Source organism: Bactrocera dorsalis, chromosome 1 (genome assembly GCF_023373825.1).
Source record: "Bactrocera dorsalis isolate Fly_Bdor chromosome 1, ASM2337382v1, whole genome shotgun sequence".
Classification (NCBI taxonomy): domain Eukaryota; kingdom Metazoa; phylum Arthropoda; class Insecta; order Diptera; family Tephritidae; genus Bactrocera; species Bactrocera dorsalis.
This window is the reverse complement of record NC_064303.1, coordinates 30585567-30608830: the sequence shown is the minus strand read 5'-3', so window position 1 is coordinate 30608830 and position 23264 is coordinate 30585567. Positions and strand designations below refer to the sequence as shown.

The 23264-nt window shown below is 35.7% G+C and overlaps 1 protein-coding gene and 2 non-coding genes across 8 annotated transcripts in view; 2 read left to right on the top strand and 1 right to left on the bottom strand.

Annotated features, from left to right (window-relative positions):
- Positions 1 to 23264, bottom strand: part of LOC105233133 (GTPase-activating protein CdGAPr) — a 188304-nt gene that overhangs the window by 159783 nt on the left and 5257 nt on the right. The window lies entirely within an intron of this gene.
- Trnar-acg (transfer RNA arginine (anticodon ACG)) lies at positions 21936 to 22008 on the top strand. Its single transcript has one exon. It is a non-coding gene; the product is annotated as a tRNA-Arg (tRNA).
- Positions 22501 to 22573, top strand: Trnar-acg (transfer RNA arginine (anticodon ACG)). Its single transcript has one exon. It is a non-coding gene; the product is annotated as a tRNA-Arg (tRNA).

The window sequence follows — 23264 nt, the reverse complement described above, 5'->3', positions numbered from 1 at the left end:
ATTCATCTTTTCATCACTTCATGAATAGAAGTTCACGCAAGTGAGGAAAGTTCTCAGACTGTCATTCACTTGGAAGTGGCCAGAAACGATTATTTTACATACAGCTCAACTCACGGCTTCCGGTCGTAGACCAAGTATGCTCTGGGTAGCCAAAGAACATCCGTTTGAAGGCGAACTAAAGTGAGAAGGCATTTGACAAGGCTTCTTCACGAAATTTAGCATAACTAATCTGTCTAAGGCAACGGAACAATTTCCGAAAAAAATTTTTGGATCGGAAACCTATAGCATATATGTAGGTGTCGTCCAAACTGAACGTCAAAATCAAGTTCTTTCAGGAATATTTTGTATTTGTTGCTACAATAAACTATATTCCGCCAAAGCTATTTGTTCTTTTTACCCAGGCCCACCCTAATGTACATGTATGTTGCCGGGTGCCTATGTAAGTGCCCATAACGAAATTAAAGTTTAAAATAAAAATAAGCAAATTAAAAATTATGTTTTCATATGCACACGACTGTACGTAAATAGTTGTAAATATGTAAGTATGCATGTATGCTTACTCATGCGAAGGTGTCTATATGTAATTTATTAGCTGGCACTCGGCTACATGATTGTCGCCGGCTTCATTCATTACTGCTTTTTCATTTTATTATTTCGTTTATTGTAATTTGTTGTTGTTAAGCTGACAACAGCTGTGCATAAAGAGTGGCCATTACAATGGCAACAAACGTTGTTAATGCAGTCGCTGCAGCCGACGCTGTCGGCGGTACAAACGCTTGCGAACACTAATAAAATGCATTGAAGTTAAATGATTCGACACGCCACACCAACTAGCTTACAAATAATGCACTAACGGCGCCTAACGGTAATTGCAAGCCATATACACACTTATATTTATTTGTGTAGGAAAACATATATATATATATACATATATACATATACATATACTTATATGTATATTGTATATCGACGCCGTTAAAGCCGTAATACAAAAAATAAACTATATTGATATAGCAATATAAATTGCTGCAGCGACACACATACACAAACGCCTGCGATTAAATATGTACTCTTTATATAATATATTATAAGTATTCGTTTGTATGTGTGTGCAATGTTTCCAAGTGAAAGTGAAAGTTGTAGAAATTTGTATTTGCGTTTGCTTGCTTTGACTTTTGGCAAATTGACAAATGCACCAAATGCATTACAGTGGTGTAGTGACAACAACAGCAAAAATAATAACAACATTTTGGTAATCAAAAAATATGTATTTATGTGTTCAGACACTCTCACTTTCCTATGCATGACGATAATTTGGTCTGTTAGGCAATTTCACTTATCAATTATGAGGACCATTTGATAAATCGGTGGCTTTTTGAGTAAATAACAGTACTTAACCACTTATGTCCGTAAGTATACTGAAACATACAAAGATATGTACCAGTTATTACTTATGTAATAAAAATAACTGTATCCGATTCGGTATCTTCAATGTTATCAACATTTGAGCAATGCAAATTGTTGCTTATTTTATACCAGTTATACCATTTTTCGTGACTCAAATGACAAATTACTGTCAAAACAGATTTTTTTATAATACTTTAAGGCCTACAATCTCTACAAAAATAGTAATCAATCAAGGTTTCATTAACTGATTTCTTCCATCCTGCTGTCCAATGTTTCTTAGGTTGATGCATTGGGAACCAGAGAAAATATGGCGTCTCAGACGGCTGAAAATTGGGAAGGTTATTTTTCTACGACACATCACCTTCCATCATTCTTCATACTCATCTTGTGAAGATGAGACTTTAGGAGTAGGTACCCTGTGATCACAACTACTACATTACAAAGTTTTCTTTTGCCTAAAAGATCACCATCAACACTACCCCAAAGTACCTTTGTGGTATGCCCTGTGTTGCTAGTGTTCCAAGACCTAAATCTCATTTATGATCAATTGCTTCAAACAAGAAGCTTAATGGTCAGGTTCAGCTTAAGGGAATTGTATGCCTGAGTGCCCCGTACGAGCCAACTCGTCTGCTGTTTCCTCACCTATTATTTTCTATATGACTATATACCCAGATGATTTCATCTCGTTTCCCACTGATAGTCGCCGTCTAGTTATTGCTACTTTACATACTTAATACAGTGCGACTTGGTACAGGCACTACGTATACCCTTAATTGCCACTTGGATGTCCCCTAAAAGGTTTTTGAAATTACTAAGTAGAACACAAAGCCACTAGGCACTTTCTGTTATGCGAACAATTAAGTTTAATTTTGTCGGAGTTTGCGAGTTTAAACCATAAACTAAAAGGTAACTGAATCTTAATTGGCGCCAAAAGAAGAGAATTCGATTATTGCTTTGCTAGAGGACATTTCAGGGCAGGTTGCACCGAAAGCATAATCTGGTGAATATGGTGTTTGATCAATGGTAATAATTGCGTTTTTAACTTTCAATTCGGTCACGATCGTGGCTTGATGCCATGGTGCAATATCATCGTGTAAATTCCATTAACTGTTCTTTCACAATTCGGAAATTCGCACGATCAATCATTTCCGAAAATACCTGTTTACGGTACGCTTTTTATCGGAACGAGTCGAGCCAGAACGCGTTTTATACCTAAAATATCCATCAAAATCATTCTCAAATACGGAGTCGAGCTCTCTAGCCATCTCTCTAACACTTGCCTAACGATTTTCAAGTATCACATACCTCACTTGTCATGTCTTCAACGATCTCTCGACCGATTTTGAAGGCGAGTGGTAACGAGGGAGGTGTTAAAAAGACATATAGTACTAATATCTAGAAAATTTTATCAAGTGGGAAAATCTCAACCGAATATGAACCCTGGTCTGTTCTGGCAAAGTTCTTAAAAAATTAAATAGAAGCTATTAAAAACTGCTTCAAAGCGAAAATGTTCAAATGTTTTTTGCTGCCCATTTCACATGGGGAATTTTAGCAAATTAGTAGTATTAACTAATCGTTTATGTGCGAAGAAATTGCAAAGAAAGCATATACAATACATAAATAGCAATAAAAAATCAATTTGAACGAAATGAAAAGGCAATCAGCAAGGGACCGCCACACGCACGCGGTGGCCTGCGGCTGAGCTGTTGACGGGTCCAATGTATACCAAATCTGTTTTGAATGTTGTTTACATGATTCTAACAAACCGTTTATATTATATTTTTGAACATTTTCAAAGAAAATTTTTTGCATATTCGCAGCTGTGCACAAGCGCCGCCGGCCGGTTTTTAAATTTATTCGCAACATGTTGATCAGTTGGAGGATATATTGAACAAAAGTTTAGTTTTTTGTATAAAGTGTATATCTACATATGTATGTATATACTTTTACACATATTTTTCCTGTAATTTATTGCATACAATAAACTGTCTCATAGCGGTTTTAATTGGTCGTATCATTACGAAGCTGACATGACTAAAGTGTATTCTATTTCCTTTGCTTGGTTTAAAAAAGCATGCAATTAATGGTAATGGATTAGGTAATCTTTTGAAAATATCTCAAAAAAATCTCAATTACTCATCAAAATACTAGTACTTCATATACAATTAAAATTTCCACAGACCGCAAACACATACAAACGTATCTATGTACATATATACATATCTAACTTAAGTATACCACATATGCAATAGTAACGGGTTTTTCAATAGGGACGCTACAAAGGTAGACCGATAGGGACAGCAATAGACGTCATATTTTGACATTTCTCTTCAGTAAGGCTTGCCACTTCATCATGAAAAAACTTATGATCCAACAGCGAGTCGAAATTATTAAAATTTATAACCGAAATTCGGAGTCAGTCGCTTTAACTTTAAGAGCGCAACGTCCAATTTATGGTCTTCATAATTGTCCTTTCAATTCAAAAATTGAGCGTCTAGTGGAAAAATTTGAATCAAAAAAACTTTTGTAGCGCTCTTATTAAAAGCCCCGTTATAATAAATTCAAGCTTTATGGGGCATTCACACAGCCATTATTACTGATTACCTCCTCAACATTCTTTCTCAACTTAGTAATGAAATTTTGCGATTTAGGTCTTGATCCCGAATTCCTAAATTTTTGTAATAATTTCGAAACAAGTTTTCAATTTTTCTGCCATATTGATTTTCTTAAATTGTTTAATTCCGAAAAAATTTTAAAAACTTTTTTTAGGAGTTGAAAAAAACAGGTAATCTAGAAAATATCAAAAGATTAATATAATTTTTCGTTGCCAAATATTTATAAACCACCTACATAGTTAGAACTGAGACTATCGATCTAACTCATAAAAAGGTATACTTTGGAGAAACAAAATTGTAATATCATATCCGTTTATGTAGGTCGTCAAGTACGTTTCAAAAATTCAAGCAGAATTAGTCAAATCCCAACATGGCTTATTGGAACTTAATATACAATATAAGATTTCATATTCATATGATATGATCAACATTCAACCGGAATCGCTGGAAATATTGTAGAAGTGTTTTGGAGAGTCTACTTTATCAAGAACAGAAGCATTTTAGAGGCACAAATCATTATGTAAGTGTCGTAAAGTCTCATCAATCTCTTCTTAATGGCGAGTACAGTGTTTGAAATTCGTCGGGCTTGCATCAAACAGTTAGATTCCAACATTTCTTATGGATTGAATATCAGGTCGCAAAAGAGACGCTTGATGACTTAGCTGAGCACCCTACATTCATCAAACACAACATTACTCGTGACGAGACGTGGGTTTATAACTATAACGCCGACTGTCTAACACACCAGCGAATTACTCCGAAAAAAGCAATATTCGCTAAAGGCGCTGAAGGACCAACCGATGCATATTAAAAAATGTGTGGAGGATTACATTGACAAGCTTGTATTAGCCCAATAGCCTATTATGAATGCGATATTCGTATTGATAAAAATTTAATCAATAAAAGAATGCACCCGGCAGAGATTGATCTCAAGTAAGAGCTTCGCTCGAAGCGGTATATAACATAACTAAATACTTGTAGATTCATAAATATTAAGTTAGAATACCGACTACTATTTAAGGTCTCTCTGGTGGCAGAATATTTTATTTAATCTGCATGTATAATTTATTTAAAAAAAACATCACTCCGGTTTTTGACCAAACATAATTTTATGCTTCAAGTATAAGTACCACGAATATTAACCTGAACTCCGGGATTCAATCAGTTAAAATCCGTTGAACATTTTTCAAGAACTTCGATTTTTTTTTTTCAAATATATTTTCGGGATTCTATAAGTGCCTTACTGCATCATTTTCGCTTCATTACAGTCAACTTACAAATGCTACTGATCCAGGCTATCATTACATGACGTGAAGAACTGATAATTAATTTATTATTGCAATTAAATACGGAACAAAAGTTTAATAAAAATTCAGTGTGAATAATAGCAACATTCTGTTTTTTATTAAATTAGTCACACATTTATAAAATATATACATATGTATAATACATTAAGTTCTGCGAGTCTTAATTATTTTTTATATTAATTACACAACTCACGCCTAGAAGCGTAAACTTTTTCCGTAGTTAATTTTAAATGTATATTTTTAGCCCATCATTATAACTATATAAGCCGTTATAATGCGAAAATATGTAATAAAGCAGAGCAGAACTGATAAGCATGGCGGTTCATTGGCTGCAATTTGTTATAGAAGTCATTGGCATTTGCCGCGGCTTTATCACAAAAACGTCAGACCTATTATAAATGGACAGATTAGAGGGAAGTATAGGGACATTTGAAACATTTTCCGATCGTAGGAAAGCATTGCAATAAAACATTTGCAGACTAAAGCTTATATCAGTACCGTCGTTTTAGCGGATTAGCAGAGCTTGACTAGAATCAATTTAAGGTCTACAATTTTTCTCTGCAATTTTTCAGATTTTGAGTTTTTAGTACTTACCTATTTGAATGGACGTTGTGAAATAGTTTAACTAACTTGACAATTTTACATACCTGGAAAGACAGAAAAAAAGTAAATTATATGACTTTAGGTTTATTAAGATATTTGGCACATCATCAAAGAGATTATTTAAAAAATACTTCAACAAAACATGGTATGACGCAATCATGTATACGGAATAGTAAAAAGAAATATATTTTTTAGTAATAGATGATTCGAGTAATTTAAATACTCTTTGGGTTAGGCTGTATGGCGAGGTCTCGTCCTAAGACAACCCTTCAGACAATGGTGGACGCCAGCAAAGAAAAACTAGCACATATTTTACAGTTCCTGATTACTGGTTTCGTCGATTCCGTTCTAATAATTTTGATATCAAAGATGAACCATGTTTTGAAAAGTCACTGTTTCGATTACGCAGGAGCTATATGTATATTGCACTAAAAACCGTTTTGAACCATTTATATAGTGAGGGATACATTTCTATGTACGAATCCCTTCTAAGCCGCCACAAACTATAACCATTTTTTGCGAATGGATACTGGTGATGAAAAGTAGGTCAATTACAATAACGTTAAAAAAATCGGTCGTAGTCGAATGGTTGACCCGGTACAAACGGTTGCCAAACCGCAATCGACGCCAGATTTTGGTGAGATTGGCAGGAGATCATATGCTATGAGCTGCTTACTTTCGGCCAAACTCTCGGCTAAATAAATTTTTACTAATAGTACATCCATTTTATAGTCCGGTCCTGTCACCAAGTAATTACTACATGTTCCTGTCTAAGTCGAATGTTTTCGAGGGTAATAAATCTGAATATATTTGACCTAAATCGGATCATTGTACCTATGCTAACCAAAATTTTCAATTAAATTAAAAAATAATAAATTTAGTTTCACAATGCTAACTCAACTTGCCGAAATCACAGGTTTGTACGATCGAAAACTTGCCTCAATGGCGATACCATCGAAAAAGTTAAAGAAACAGGACTTATAAATCGTCCTGTTCGAATCAGAGGCGTAGCAAACGATCAGACCCTGTTATGGATCGACTCAACACATTTTGGTTAATGTTTTGGGTATTAAGTTTGCAAAGACCAAATAACTTCGACAGAAATGCTTGACCTACATTGTCAGAGAGCTCTATATTCCCAAAACGCATTATTACTAGTAACGGGATGTAGGTTTATGAGTAACGGCAACACAGTCCAGCAATCTAGCGAAAGGGGTTCCAAAAACTAGTCAAACCGAAAAAACCAAATTCTGGCCTCTCTTTACGAATAGCTTCGACGCTTAACACTCAAATAGTATACCTTGTTTACAGCTTGGCCCGCCGGAAGGTATTCGGAGTGCACTGACTACACATAACCGTAGAAAACTTTCAATATAACTTGATTTTTTCACCTGCTTTTACGTGTTTTTCAGCTTGGGCTCACTTTTGCCAAGACGTTCGGCCGATTGATCATCTGTTTCCAGGTCATAAGCATAGTTCCAAGACCCATCGCAAGTAATAATACGTTTCATGGCATCCTGGTAGTCGAAAAGCATTGTTTCACAGACGTTAACGAGACGCTGTTTTTAAAAGAAATTGAGTGATTTTGAAATAAATGTATTTTCACTTTTCTAAGGCTCAAATGATCTTTCAACATGATTTTCAGTGATCGTTCTAATATCCCAATGATGCCAATAGGAATTCTGACTGTTTATTGTCAGTTTTCAAGCACTTACTCGTATTCCTTTATCTTATTGACGTGTTGATTATCAGTTGCTGTTAATGGCGGTCTTGGACGTGGTTCCTCATCAACGCATTCTCGACCCCCTTTGAATAATTTGTACCGAAAGCCCTTTCAACATTCCACCAGATGACCAAATAAGAACAAATTTAATTGAACTTTCATGAATAATTTCACTCGCTGTAAAAATCTCCGAAAGCGCTTTATGTACTTCTGAAATACAAGCGTATACTAAGCACTAATGATTATTTTGATCTGACATGGGTTTCCGAGCGAAATTTAAATTAAAAAGTCTTACTAGCCTCCCCTTTTAGCTCTTTTTAAATTACGATTTCTCACAATTTCCTTCACATTTACTGACCATGACTAACATCTACCTAAAATGAAGCAAGTACTAACGATATTATTCATTGAACTGAAATCGTCGCCGAAAATGTGCCCTTTCAACTCGTTCAAATGAAAAACAAGAAAAAACACATTTAATTGACATTAAATAAAAATAATTTGCTGCAGTGAAACTAAACCGAAATTATAGAGGACAGACGGCATCGACAAAAATAAAAAAGCTTACGGTCGACCAAGTGGCGCGTTAAAGGTTAAATTAAGTAGTACATACACACATTCGTATCTAGTTGTTGTAGCACGTTGATAGCTGAATCAACGAAAATGCAGACAAATGCTAAGGCAACTATTACAAAACCAACATTTTACAACAAAGCAAAGACTTTATTGTAACTGTACTTTCATTTGAAAATTTCTAACCTTCAACTTTCATTCATTCGCTCAGCCATACGTTGGGCCGTCGGCAAAGGTTGATGCGCATGAAATCGTGATATTTGACTTATTTACGAGCAGGGCATACAGCTAAGATCTTACATTAATAATGAATACCCAAAAGTAAAAGTTCAACTAATGTCGTTCATCTTCATGCGACAGAAGATGTGCATGGGGAATTGTTGTGGTGTCACGAGTTTGACGAGAGTCGATAAAGAAGAAAAGGAAGAAGTCTCATCGTCTTCTGATCGGCTCAGACATTGAGGAGGATAGAAACTAGCAGTCGTTTAGAAATTATAGTTGCATAGTTTCCCTCGTTTCGAGTAGCTCCAGCTTCCCGTATTGAGAAATCTTGGCTTAAACAACTTTAGAGAACACCATGAGCGGATCTGGCCGAACTTCACGTCGTTAGCAAAAGCTTCAAAAAAAATTTGGGATATGAGCTTTCAACCAAGGTCTCAACCAATTCCTTTCATATTCAGCGCTAAACCATATAACTTTTAAGAACATTTTTTCACTTTATTTCATTAAAATATCACAATTTTGATCAGGATAAACGGTTTGAAATCAGGTGGAAAGTCGAAAATCATTAAGAACAGATCAAGAGGCATCCCGTAGTTCGGGATTCGGTATTTTGGCGCGTTTTAATCTTCCTCACATGCATCATTTTTTTCATCCAGGCAGCCAAACAGGGGAGTTGCCATCAACGTCAGTTTGTCTTTCCTCAAGTACTGCCAGGCTAGCGACTTCAGGATCTTGTTGCGGCTCTATGCTTTAATGACAATCGCGGTTGTGAAGGAGTGCAAACTGTGAAATGCTACTACTATAATTTTATGGTGATTGCCCATCGGAATTCTGACTCCATTAACGGAAATGTTGAATTCCAGTCTATGACTCCTTCGTCCAGTTCGTGAATAGGGTGGCCGTGGATTTGGCAGTAGAGAGTTTTAGGCTCCTAGCAGGGAGAAAGCGAGAAAATTTTGGAGATAGGCGTGCACTTTTGAACACTTGCCATCAATTCCATTGCACGTCATCATTATCGTACAATCATCCGCCTATGATTATAGACACTTTTTTTTGGGGGGTTGACGGAGTTTCGAAATATAGTGATTAAAAAGTCGCGGGGAGACGACAATACCCTGCGGAACCCCTTGAATAATTATCCTTAATTCTGATTGTTGACCTCGAAATGATAACAATGATTGTCAACCGCTCAGATAGCTTATGGTCCACCGCTTAAGCGTAGGAGTTCAATGTCCTCAAGTAGCGTTGAAACGTTGACTGTGTTGAAAGCCTTGTTAGTCCAACGCTCGCAGGAGAGGTAGTGATTGCGGCCAAGAGCTATCTGGGAGTTTATAACGTTAAGTGCTGTGGTAGCGCTGTGTACTTTACGGTGTTTGGCCAGGCTCAGATGGTTTTTAATGGTCGATATATGGGGTTATAAAATCAACCAGAAGTTCGAAAAACTTTTTGTTCGGTGTAAGGGCATGTATAGACCGGGTTCAACTCATATTTGGTACACAGGCATACTCTTTTCAAGGTAGGATTCTCTCCTAATATCAAAAACATATTAACAGATTGGCCAGCATTTCTCGGTAAAAAGTCAGCCCCAGGCACTGTTATCTATATATTCGGAATTTGAGGGTTTGAAAAATTATGGTATGATGCCAACAATTTTTAGGTATGAGATGGAATACCTTAAAGGTCAAGGTGTTGTTGCGATACCGTTATTGGATATCGACTTATAACTGTAAAGTGAAAGATTAAGAGGGAATTTAACAGCATCTGCAATGCCAGCACGCTTTCGGAAGGAGCCCACAGTTGAAACGAATTCTACTTGTGATTTCGTCTATACAGGGTGCTCTAAAAATTACAAAATCTAAATATTTTCGATTGTTTATGAAATAATTAAAATTTATTAGATTTCTTCAATACACGCATACATTTCTAAATACATGAGAACATCTGCTCCTTATTTGCCCTTCATTACATACACAGAAATCGGAGCTAATATTACAACAATAACAACGCAAGCGATTGTAATTGCTGATATGAAATTTCAGCTATAATAATATCAAAACCCACATAGAACCCTTTTTTGGAAGCGCACATAATACGTTTATATACATACATACATAGTACGTATATTTGTATGTTTGTATGTGCCTTTGTAACTGAGCAAGTATACAGCCAATTACTGGTCACTGCCCTTGCGCAACCGGCTTCCGTTGTTCACCAGAGCCACCACAGTTACCGCAACCCCCAACAAAAAAATGCCAGTTGCCATGTAGCGCCAGTAGTGTATTTGTTGTTATTAGTTTATCAGCTTCACTTAAAGCCTTTTACGGTGTGTGTACTCGCAGTTTGTTCCGCAAAAAATAAATAATATGTAATTCAAAGGCATGCCTCATATAACGATTTTTTCGCTTAATTGTATTTGGTTTTGTTGTTATAACACACACAGGTACACGTAAACACATTAGAGACGGCAGGTGTGCAGGTGAGTTACAAATAAGCAGCACTTGGAACGCAGTTTATAAAAACTACACTTTTGTTGGCACAAAAAATGCTTGCTTTTGTTGTTGTTGCTTATTATTACGTTGAGTGCCACAGTTGAGTTGAGCGCTACTTGGTTTTTGCTGCACCATTTGGCCCTTTTGTAGATGCAATATGGTTTATGCGCTAGCAGACACACCGCTCACGTACATTCATGTACATACATAAGTATATACTAGCATTGTATTGCAGCGCTTGAGAAGAGCGAAATACTTTTATGTTAGCAATATAATAATATTTGTTACATTCCACAGTAAGTCAACTAATATCTGTTTCAAATTATGTACTTATATATGTACGTACTTATGTACATTAGGGTGAGCAAAAAACTGCCGATTGAATTCATGGATTAAATTGAACCTTATACAGAATAAACAAGAAGAAGCATTGGCTTCGGTTGCACTTTAGCCATTATAACCTTTATGTATGTATATACATATATACCAAAGTTTCCATATAAGAACTTGATTCTGACCGTACAGTTTTTAAGGGAGCTCTTATCTTATAGTGATTCGCTAAATGAAAAAGTTTCCTGCACAAACACTTGATTCCGATAGTTACAGATTCTAGCGTTGCCTTAGACAATATTATGTATATGCAAAACTTCGTGCAAAGCGACTGCATATATACTGCGTTCCAGGGCACAAGAGCGTCCCGGGAAACGAAATAGCTGATGAGATCGCCAAAGCTGCAATCCGCTTGACTACCGAACCAGTTCAAGAAATATACAAATCGTTAAAAATTTTACACATCGAAATTTCCGAAAGGGCTGACAAACAGTCAAGGTGAGATGGAATGTCTTAGCGGCATGCAGGACCGCCAAGAGCATGTGCAAAGGAGCTAACCTGAGAGAGACGCTGAAATCATCTATTTATGTATGTCCAGCCTTATCTCGTATTCGGCTTAGATATCTAGGAGCTTTGCAGTTCATGGAACTGGATGAAGTACCAGAATTAAATATCAAGTATCTTTTAAAATTCATTCTGCACGACGTAAACGTCAACTCTTCATATAATTAATTTTTTACATATGCATGTACGAGTATGACACCATTTTTCATCTGTAGCGTATTATGTTCCTTAACAATAAAAGCATTAAATATCAATTAAGATATCGGAATAATCTTCAGCTCAATTAATACTTCTAAGGTTTGCAAACTCACATATAAAAATGGTCCATTTTGCACTTTTTTCTGAAGCACCAGGACTTCGATTACAAAATTAATCGAATTTCTTTATACTTTAATTTTGTTTTTATAGTATAAAGTTGACTATGAATTCAGTACAGTCCTTGATTCCCTATTTATGCAAGCTTTAAACAAATAAAAAATCCTTCATCCATTTTTAATTAAAATTATGAAATAAGAATATTAGAATTTATTATTTCAAATTGCAAATATTGTATTTACGGCTCAATGGGTCTATAAGCAAGAAGACGAAGAGCAACCTGAAGAGATTCAAGAGCTGACATTTCATCCAGAAAAAAACAACGGTTTGGTGTTATTTGTGTTCCGGTAGAATCATCGGTCCACATTTCTTCAAAAATGATGTCAGTTTAAACGTAACCGTCAAAGGCGACCGTTATCCCTTTCAGACCTGTGAAATTAAAGTTTACAGATTTTAACGCCGCTTCGCATAGTTGCTACTATGACCATCACTTTAAAACTTTGCAAATTGTGACAAAAATATAAGAATGTATATATGTAAGAACCGTTAGAAATAAATGGCACAATCATTGCTCTTGGGTCTTAACACGTAGTAAAGTCTAAAGTCTTTTAGTCTTACCCGCACAATTGTGTATAGAAGATCTGAAAGGGATATAGCATCATGATAACCGACTATTTCATGCCTCACATTGAAGCTCATAATATCAGCGCCACTTGCCATACATACATCACATGGATCAATGGATTTATTGAGAGAACACTTCGGTGAGCAAATAATTTTAAGTCTTACTCCAGTCGATTGACATCCAAGATCGTGTGATATCACACAGTTAGACTATTTTCTGTGGGGATATGTAAGGTCTAAAGTCTATGCGGACAATTGCGCTTCGATGCAGTCCCTGGAATACCACGGGAAATGTTCGAACGAGTCATCGAAAATTAAACTCAACGGATGGACATCATATACGTAGCCAGCATTTGAAAGAGGTAATCTTGTAAATAAATGCCAAAGAATGCTTTTTTCGAATGATAACAAACATTATCCATTAAAGTTGAAGTCGAAAAATGTCTGTGTTATATACTACATAGGACAGGAATTAGTATAGACGGTTTAAATTGAAGATAAGGAACTTATTTACATTAGATATTTTTTAGTTCGAAAACATAAATTTCAGGGGACGTCTTATAAAAAACAAAAGAAAACTTAGGAAATTACGTACACCCTAGTGTATATATAGTACATAATAATGTAATAAATACAATGTACGGATGTTTAGAAATTTGATATGGATGAAAGTCGGTAAGCAGTGAAAAAAGTAAGAGTGTGCATACGTATTTTAAATATATATAAATATAGAATGGAAAAAATGGCACAAGTATATATAAAAAAAGAAACAAGTCATATATACGTATGATTAAAAGAAGGCAAAATTAGTTTAACTTATTTCTACACTTCATTTCCAAATCTGAGAGTAAGAGGGTGAGAGCAGCCAAGCAAATCGTAGTATTCACATTTACATTTATTATTACTAGTTTTGGTAACCTGTAGCGGAAAAACTTAAAGAATCACTAGATTATACAGGTAAATGCGAAACATATCTTATAGTTTGCTATTAAATAATCAGTGGTTCCCAAACTATGTATTGCTACAACTTTTACTAAGAGAATAAACAATACGAAAATATTATAAATATATAAAAATAGAATATTAACATTCTATTTGAAAGAAATGTTGCGAAATAGTTTCCTAAAAAATTTGCGGACCCTGATTTACTTGGTTGTGTTACCCAAATCTTAAAAACATTTATAAATGCTGGAAACAGTGCACTTTCAAACACAAATCGTGTAGTTAAAACAGAAGCATACATTTTTAATGAATGTTAGTTTAGTGTTTTTCTGGATATATTCAACAGAAACTTCGTATGTGAAAAATACTCCTACTCGAGTCACAGATCCACCGAAAGCCGGGTCACACAACGCAATAAGGTTCGTTTTCTCGACAGTAGGGCCTACATAATCAGAACGGACCTCGATTCTTATTCAGTCAAGGATGGTAAACTCCAAATTACTGCAGGAATGTTTTCAGCCGCTACAACAAAACCGGCCCAATAAGGTCTCTTTTTAAGCAGAAGAAATTAAGGGATTAGCCAATTGTCAATCAGCTATCCATACTCTAGAAAATTATAGAGATTTCATTTGTTATAGATCTGTTCTTGTTAATGCTGACTACTGATTTACTATAGGACCCAAATTCTGAAAAATTATTTAAGAAAAGTTTATTATTTCGAATAATGAATTCATCTAATAGATCGACTGAGGAAAAGGTTTGATTATAGATTTATTGATTGACCTCTGCTATGCTGGGTTGTTATTATTGTAGCGGCAGAAAGCATTCCTGAAGTAATTTCGAGGCATGGTGCTAAGATGACAGTCGTGAATGCTTAATATTCTAAATAGTAGGTTATTCAATTCGTCACTCTTACGCGTTTGGAGCATTTCGTTTTCGGTTGATATCTTCAAATTTTGCATAATGAATGATTGATCATCAGAGCTACCGGCGAAATGGAATGATGACTGTTGTCATAAATGTGGATTTACTGATGTTGCTTGGGGATGATGCAGTCATATGTACAAGTATATACACAGAAGCAATTAAGTCAATGCTTTTCTATTAACGACGGTATTTTATGTGCTTCAAAGCCGAATTAAGACATTTACAAATATTTTTATGTAAAAACTTAAGGAAACTCATCTGCTACTACGAAAATGATTCACAAAGCTATAAAATGTCTTTAAAAGACACCAGCAAACACAACCGAAGCGCTGCAAAACAGCTTTCAATTTGAGCCGGTAGTCCGAGCTGCTCCGCATGCCAACAACCTGCAATTTCAGCTACAAGCTCACTTATAATGCTGCATACGGATATGTAACGCTACAAATCCACGCTCCAAATAGCACGACGATTGCTTAGTCGACAGCAACAGCAGGCCACCATTGTTTCATTTCATCAACAGTGCTCCAAATCTCGTTGCATTGCATGCAGCTGACTGGCTGGCTTGCTCGATGGCTTGCTGGTATATGTAGCACTTGGTTGGCTCCCGTTCACCACTGGCATGCAACTCTGCCTGCATGCGAGCACAGTCGTGATAATAAAAGCAAACATTACTGGAAATTCGACAAGCAAACGAAACTAAGTAAGTGAGTAGTTAAAATGAAAACAGGGCGGCGAACTGCCGCAAAACTACGGCACATTACGAGTATTTGCCGACTTTATGACATTGCTTGACTGAAAGAATTTGCTGTGGACATAAAATGGTACTTAATGCTGCTTACGAGTATTGGAATGAAGTAGAAGAAATAAAGAGAGCCGCATATAACCGGCAGAGAAGTCACAAGCCAAAGCTACAGTCGCGCTTTAGTCGACGTAGAGGGAGAAGTATAAGAAATTGAAAAGGTAGGCAGCACACTTCCTTGAAAGCGGAAACCCAACTTCACCTCCGTGCGCTGTGAACTTCCTTTTGGTCAGTTGTGTTGCAGCTGAAGGCGGAAACTGTGGCAGCAAAACAACCACATACAAACTATGTATATACAGCAAGCGTGCAGCGACGCAGTGAAGCGTGGCATAACAAACCGAAGAAATGAGTGCAACAAATTTTTGCCAGCAACGCGTTACTTAATGAATTGGATTTGTCTTGTCATTGTTGTTGTTGTTATTTACGTAGCTGTACTACATTCCTTTTCTGGAGTTTTTAATTTCATAAGAAGCAGTAAAACTCGCTCACTTGCAGACAATGCATTTCCCTTGGGTCAGCCGCTAGAGATGCTGTCGTTGCAGTTGCATTATTAGTTCGCCATAATTCTTCCGCTCGTTCGGCTTTTGTAATATTTATGTGTTTTTATTTATTTGTATGTATGTATGTATAAATGCCAAACATGAAAAATAATAAAGTTTTCGTTTTCCATTCGGCTATTTGAGAAAAGACTCCGATCATCGCGCTGGCGCTTATTGCTTTTCGCTTTGTCGTAAGCTATTGGTGCAAAGATGGAGTATATCATAATACCAATACGCTAATGTATAAGTTAAAAGAAGTCCATTATTTTTGCATTCAATAGAAGATTTTATTTAGAGTTAGAATGATCCAATCCATCGGTCCAGGACGCTTTTTTGCTTTAACTTTTGTGTCATTATAAGCTTCTTATAAGCACCTTATATGTGCAATCTTAACTCTTTGGTGATAAGAATAGCAACTCGACTCTGCCCAGTGAGGATACCTTGAAGCGCTCATTTTGCAACCCAATCCTTCGCCTAAAAAATATCCCTTAAAGCGCGTGAAACAGATTGCGCAGCCTTTTGAATGTACATCACTTGACTTGGACGATCAACCCCTCCTTCAAACCTTTCAAGTGAGACAGAGACACTGCCTTACACACCTTTATTACTTGGCTTAACTTTTCTTTAGATATAAAAAATTTACAGTGGAAACCTTTGTCGTTATCGAGGGGACTTTCAGCAACGTACTGCCAAAAGCGGTCATTAGAATAGTGAACAGGTTTGGGGTTGAATCGAACTTTTGAGTATTTCATTTTAAATCTTCTTTACGGTTCTCTATAGAACGATGGTGTCAGAAAAGGGCTCTGGATCATGGTGGTTAATGATCTTCAGAAAAAACTAAAAGAAGCTGGCCGCCTAGGGATTGCCTATGCAGACAACGTAGCTGTTATGGATGAGAAAAATTCCATGTGTGACTTAATTCAAAGATATCTCAGCATCATAAGCAGTTGGACTGTCGAAAGTGACCTCGCCATTAATCACAGTAAGACGAAACTGGTCTTATATACTAAATAATAGAGAAGGAGGGTCATCTACCGTCGCTAGGAGAAACGTGCACCCTGCAGATACGATTAAATTTATTGTATTCATCCATTTAACTCTCGTGAAAACCTTGTAAAAAGAAGGGGCAAAAAAGGCATCAGTTCTATTGAACTTATGTATGGAAAATACCTACGCTTGCAAAGAAATTAGTGAGTGTCATTGAGTGTGCTTTGCTACACGTAACACACATGGACATAGCCGGAAGGTGTATGTCCGCGAAAGCTGCTTTAAGACTCCTATCAGACTTTCATTTCATTATAAAATTCTTCGATTACCAAGTCGCCGTGCCTAGCTCTTTGAGTCTTTTCTCTGTTCACATACCTTGAAGGCAGAAAACAGCAAGGCTGATGAGCTTTCTAGGTGAGGTTTTTCTGTCTCACTGGTTCCATAATGGAATCTCGTAGTTGCTTCATTGGCTTCTTGCAGTTCACTACTGAATGTTTGGACTCCAGAGGAGATCGGCCCATCAACTTCGGACGTATTTAAACAAGCTTCTTCCCTATTTTAGATGTAATTTTTAAGGTTATGCGTTCCTACAGGCATCAATTTAACTCACTTTTTACAAGTACTGAGTACTGAGTTGAAATCAGTAGAACTTTGCCGATAGTAAGCACACCAAAATTTATAGCCGCTTTTTTCGTTTTCGAGCTTAAGATGAAATTGAACAGACTTAGATTTTCGAAATTATGAAACTGAATCGAATCAACTTTTTGGATGAATTCAAAATATTTTTCCAACGGCTACGAGGCATCCGCCTAGAAGATAATAAGATTCTGCAAATAGTTTGAGGTATAAGTTTCAAATTGTGAGGAGGTCATTCCCGATATGAAATATACGTTTCCATCAATTAAAAAATACGAGAAGAAACTATAATATAATTTTTTTCAGTATTCAATTTGTGTTATTGAGAATACAATTACCTAACATTATTGATATATTCCGCTATAAATTAGATCTGAAGCCAAAAAAGTGGTGATTAATGGTGGCCAATGCAATTAAAATGCGATTTTTCACACACTTATTCTACTATGCATTTCTTTAACGAGGTAATTCGTTATTTCATTGTTAGTTTCGTTTTGTTTGCACAAGTTCAAGTGCAAGGGTAGTAAGTGCTGCCGCCACAGCTAAAATGTATTGGCAACAATTTATATCAATTCGCGCATTAATTAATTTGCCAACACAGTCTAGGCAGTCTATGAAAATACGAACAAGAACGATTATATATAAGTAGTATAGGCATGGTAGTATGCGCAAGTGTAGAGTCCAAGTTCGGAAATGCAAATTTTTTATTCGGAATGCACTTCATTCGTGTTGCACACCATTAGAATGCTTGTGAGAGATATTTTGTAGCGAATAACTTGTGAAATTTATGGCCGCTTTGGAATTGTAGCTGGAAAATGTATATTGTGGAAAGAGTCGTCTCAGTTAGAAAGGACGTTTATGTAAAATATAATATCTAAAGACCGCAACTCTATTTAATGAAGTATTTAAAAAATCTATACAAATCGCTTCTATCATATTAATGGAAACTTCAAGTTTAATATAGAATGCTTTGGGATTTATTCTTGAAGACTATCTCTTTCAAATCTTGGTTCATCCGTTGAGTCTAATTTTCGATGACTCGTTTGAGCATTTCGACTGGTAACTTGTGAAAGACACGCGTGATATTTTGCTCCATGGCCTGAATCGAAGCAGAATTGTCCAAATAGACATAGACAAGAAAAAGTCTAACGGTGTGATATCAAACGATCTTGGTGATCAATCGACCGGCTCAAAACGAGAAATTTTCTACTCACCGAAGTGTTCTCTCAATAAATACATTGGTTTATGCGATGTGTGAATAAATACAGAGCAAAGCAATGTCACGCGAGCGGCTTCAGTTCTTGCACAAGCTGTATTTTCTACACTTTTAATCTAATATCTCGACGTAAAATACGACAAATCATTTCATAAGGCGTAAGTCTTTCTATGATGAAATGCCAAACAACCCTAAACCAAAGTGACATGTCAAAAACAAGGGCTTTTGAAAAAATTACCACTTCTTGGATCCCTTTAACATATGTTTTAATGGGATCTCCGTCGTTTAGAGGCAATGTAACTTAATTACCGCTAATTGGTTATCGGTGAGAAATGATATTTTTGTTGATTTTTTATATCACAATAGCAATTATTCGTAAAAAATAAAGTTTTATGCAATAATCCTTCTTAGTCGGTACCTTTTTACTCAGCAAGGGCACTAAACCATTTACTCTGAGTCATCTTTCTCACTTTATATACCAAATATTCTCTTCTATCCTCTGATTTTATGAAATATCTTCTTAAAATTCTCGCTCTTTAAAAAGTTCTCGATAAAAAGAAAGTGAGATAAAGCTTTGAAAACTATAAATAAATACTTTCTCACAGCTGTACATTGTATTATATGTACATATATACTAAAAAGTGATACTGATCTATGCATCACTTGTGATCCCCGAAAACAAGTAAAGCAAAGCAGCCAATTAATATTGAATAAACAGCCAACTTCAAAAAGTATAGAGCGAAGTTAAAGTGTGTGCTGAGTGCCGTTTTACGTTGAGTGACAACAGCCGAACTGGCCGGAAATGTGCAGTGAAATTTAACACACTCGGACACGTGTCTGACAGAGCTGTGCACCCTCATGTGCAGCGCTACATTTTTTGGCTGTATTTATGTTGCCAGTTTTCTTAGATGAAATGCTCAATGAAAAATTGCATTGAACTTTCATGAATGATATATGGGAAATCATTTACAAATTAATTCATTTAAGAACTTTTCTTCACCTCATCAACAGCAGCAGCAGCAGCGGCACTGACAGCCATCGCCGATCAGCTGTTAGCGTTTGTCAATTGTCAAGCGTTCATTAAATAGGTGTAGAGCTTTCGCATAATTTTGTAGCAAGCAGAAGCATTTGAAAAAATTGGAGAAGCATGGAGTATGTGAGCGAGACTTCCTGTTCGGTACTTCAAGTATTAAAAAATATGCATATGTAGAAGTAAAAAGTTGACATTGAAATATTTTTTTTTTTACTGCTCTCTATCACACTTTCTTCGCTGGAACTTCCTTTGGCGGCATTTACATATGTAGGTATGTTTATTTTTACTGTTTGTTCTTTAAAATTTATAGTTTTTTAATGCTTCGCGAGTGCATTCGTTTAGTGAAAGTCTAACAAAACCCATAAATCTTATCAAATGTCAGCTGACTTATGCAAAAGCTTAACGCGTCTGTTAGGCTGCTTCCGAGCAGTTTTATATGATCATAAAGTATATTTTCCCCCTGTTACATATGTATGTACGAATATCTCCAAATTTATGTTGTTATGATTTAAGGGGTTATACGAGTATTCACTTGTGACTTTCGATTTTTTTCTACATACTATATACATACATATTGTATATAGAATGTCTGATTTTTTATGAAAATTTTCTTCAAAAACTAAAAAAAAAAAGTTGATCCGGCAATACAGTAACAATTTTCCAGCTCTGTGTAATAGGCACCCAAAACTTTGAAGAAGTTTAAGAGTCAGTGAGGAAAATTTCTGCATGGATCGATCGCCTTAAATTGTTCATGCGATCTTCTGCGATATATTTGACAATTTAGATAATAATTTAGATTTTTTAACTTCACGTTTTTTTGTTGCCTGTGAATTTGATATAATTTTAAGCTTAAAAATGTTCTTCAACGCCAGATCCTTTTTTGAGGGAAGTCCTAACTTTTCAAAATGAATAACCGTTTATTCAAGTGCCTCGAACCCTCTCCCAGATCCAATCGAAATACCTTTGCGTATTTCTATTTTAGCAAAAACTAGTCGCGTACTTTTAGAGATACGAGTAATTAACTGAATATAAATATACATAGTAACTGTGGTGGTACCAATTTACAACATTAGTTCGTTCATTTGCAAGGACCGTAAATCTTCCGCAGAACATTTCTCTTGAAAACTCATAACGCCGATTCATCCGATGTTCTCATCGTCCATGCCTCTGCACCATATATGCAGCAGGACGGAGATAATGAGTGACTTGTAGAGTTTGGTCTGTGTTCCCCGAGAGCGAACTTTACTTCTCAATTGCCTACTCAATCCGAAGTAGCATATGTTGGCAAGAGTTATTCTGCGTTGGATTTCGAGGCGGTCGTTGTTGTTGGTGTTAATGCTGGTTCCAAGATAGACGAAATTATCTGCGACTCCGAAATTATGAGTGTCAACAAGAATTCAAGAATAATTTCCAGTCGAAGGAAAATACAAATCATAATTTCGATGATTTAACTAGATGCAGCAAGCCATGTCTTCTTTTTAACATTCCCTAGCTTTCAAACTTGCATCAGGTTTTTACCGTTACTTTTTTGGGCGTTGGACAGAAATATAGATTAGTTCACGACGTCATGAACGAACGACTTTGTTTACAATATCAATGAAAGGTTGACGGTTCTTTTATGACTTCATACTAGCATACATATGTATAGTATGAACATAACCTGAATATGCGCTGGTCATTGCGTTGTGACTCACACTAATTCCGATTCTGTTACTCTACTATATATTTAATATACTATAACTAATTATTCAACCGACCCTTATCATTTTATTTATTAATTTATGTATGTATACTTTGTTGCCGAAAGTCACTGAATGCTTGCATATGTGTATATAAGTATGTACTATATATACACTTTTATGTATATATTTACTATTTATATACTTGAATTACGTAGGCATGCCATTAACATAAGCACTACAATGTATAATCTAATATTTGTTCTCACTTTTTATTTCGGCTTTTGTTTACTCTTTGCATTTGCCTTTCTACCAAGCAGTCTCAATGTCACTCAGTGTGAACAAAAACTATCAGCTGTGTGTTGTTCACTCGATGAATGATTTTTGACTTACGATTTTACAACCGGTCCTGTGGCGCAATGGATAACGCGTCTGACTACGGATCAGAAGATTCCAGGTTCGACTCCTGGCAGGATCGACATCAGAGATATATATTTTTTGTTTAAATTTTAAATTAATATTTAATGAAATAGTCATATTCTTTGATGCAACTAGTGGTATTATTTAACCCAGCGTCATTGTTGCCGGGTATCTAATACCCGAGCGATTTTAAAATTGATTGATCTCAGAATAAATTGTTTTTTTTTTTGTTGTTTGATTGTATTGTTGATTTTTTAATAAATAAATGTTTAATTATTATAATATGTATTATTAGCCAATTATTTAATGTAGCATACTAGTATTGACATAACATTGATTCAGTGTTCAGCAATGTCCACGGGTAAAATACACCGGGCCACAACGGACAAGTTCTATTTAGTAGCCACAATGACGCCGGGTTAATTTAATATGAATTCTTTAAAATATTCTATAACAGTTACTATTTTTGATTAAAAATTGTGTACTGACATCATTCGAAGTACAAAATAGTCTAAATTCGTTACAAATAATTGTCATGAGTTCGGTAACCGGTCCTGTGGCGCAATGGATAACGCGTCTGACTACGGATCAGAAGATTCCAGGTTCGACTCCTGGCAGGATCGACGTAAACTTTCTTTTTATGTTCTGATAATTAAAAATTTTTGATTTTTAAATTAATAATATTATATCTGATTATATTGATATTATACCCAGTACCATGCAATGTAAGGGGACTGAGTATATGTAATTAAACTCAAGCTTCTTCGTATGTTTATGATTAAACCAGTTTGTTCTATTCGCATTCTCCAAAGTTGGTCGAACCGAGAAAAATAACATGTAATATGCCAAGTATCCAATTTCCATGTTACGTAGATTTTTATACAGTTTCTCTGTTTCCAATGGAACGTGTCCAGTGACCAAACTTGTTCTCCTATTTTCAAAGGAACCTATAAGTTTTAAGGGTCTCTAATACAACTTATAATAGGTTCTACTAGATGATACACATTACGAAGTAAAAAAAAATCCGAATCTTTCATCATTTGTCATTTCAGTAACGATAGCTTGTCCTTAGATCTTGTATTTTTATAGACTGTGGAACACTAGCTAAGGATAATATCCTTCACAGATTAATGTTTTTGTAAATTAAAAGGGTATTAAAGAGCTTAATACATTATAAATTATGATCGGTCAATTTGTATAAATGCTGTAGTAGTCCTATCTGCACAATTTGTTCCAAGATTGTAGCTTTGGTTTTGATAGATCAGTTTGAAAAATATTTTTTCGGGCATTGTACCGTTGTCTTGGAAAGTAATC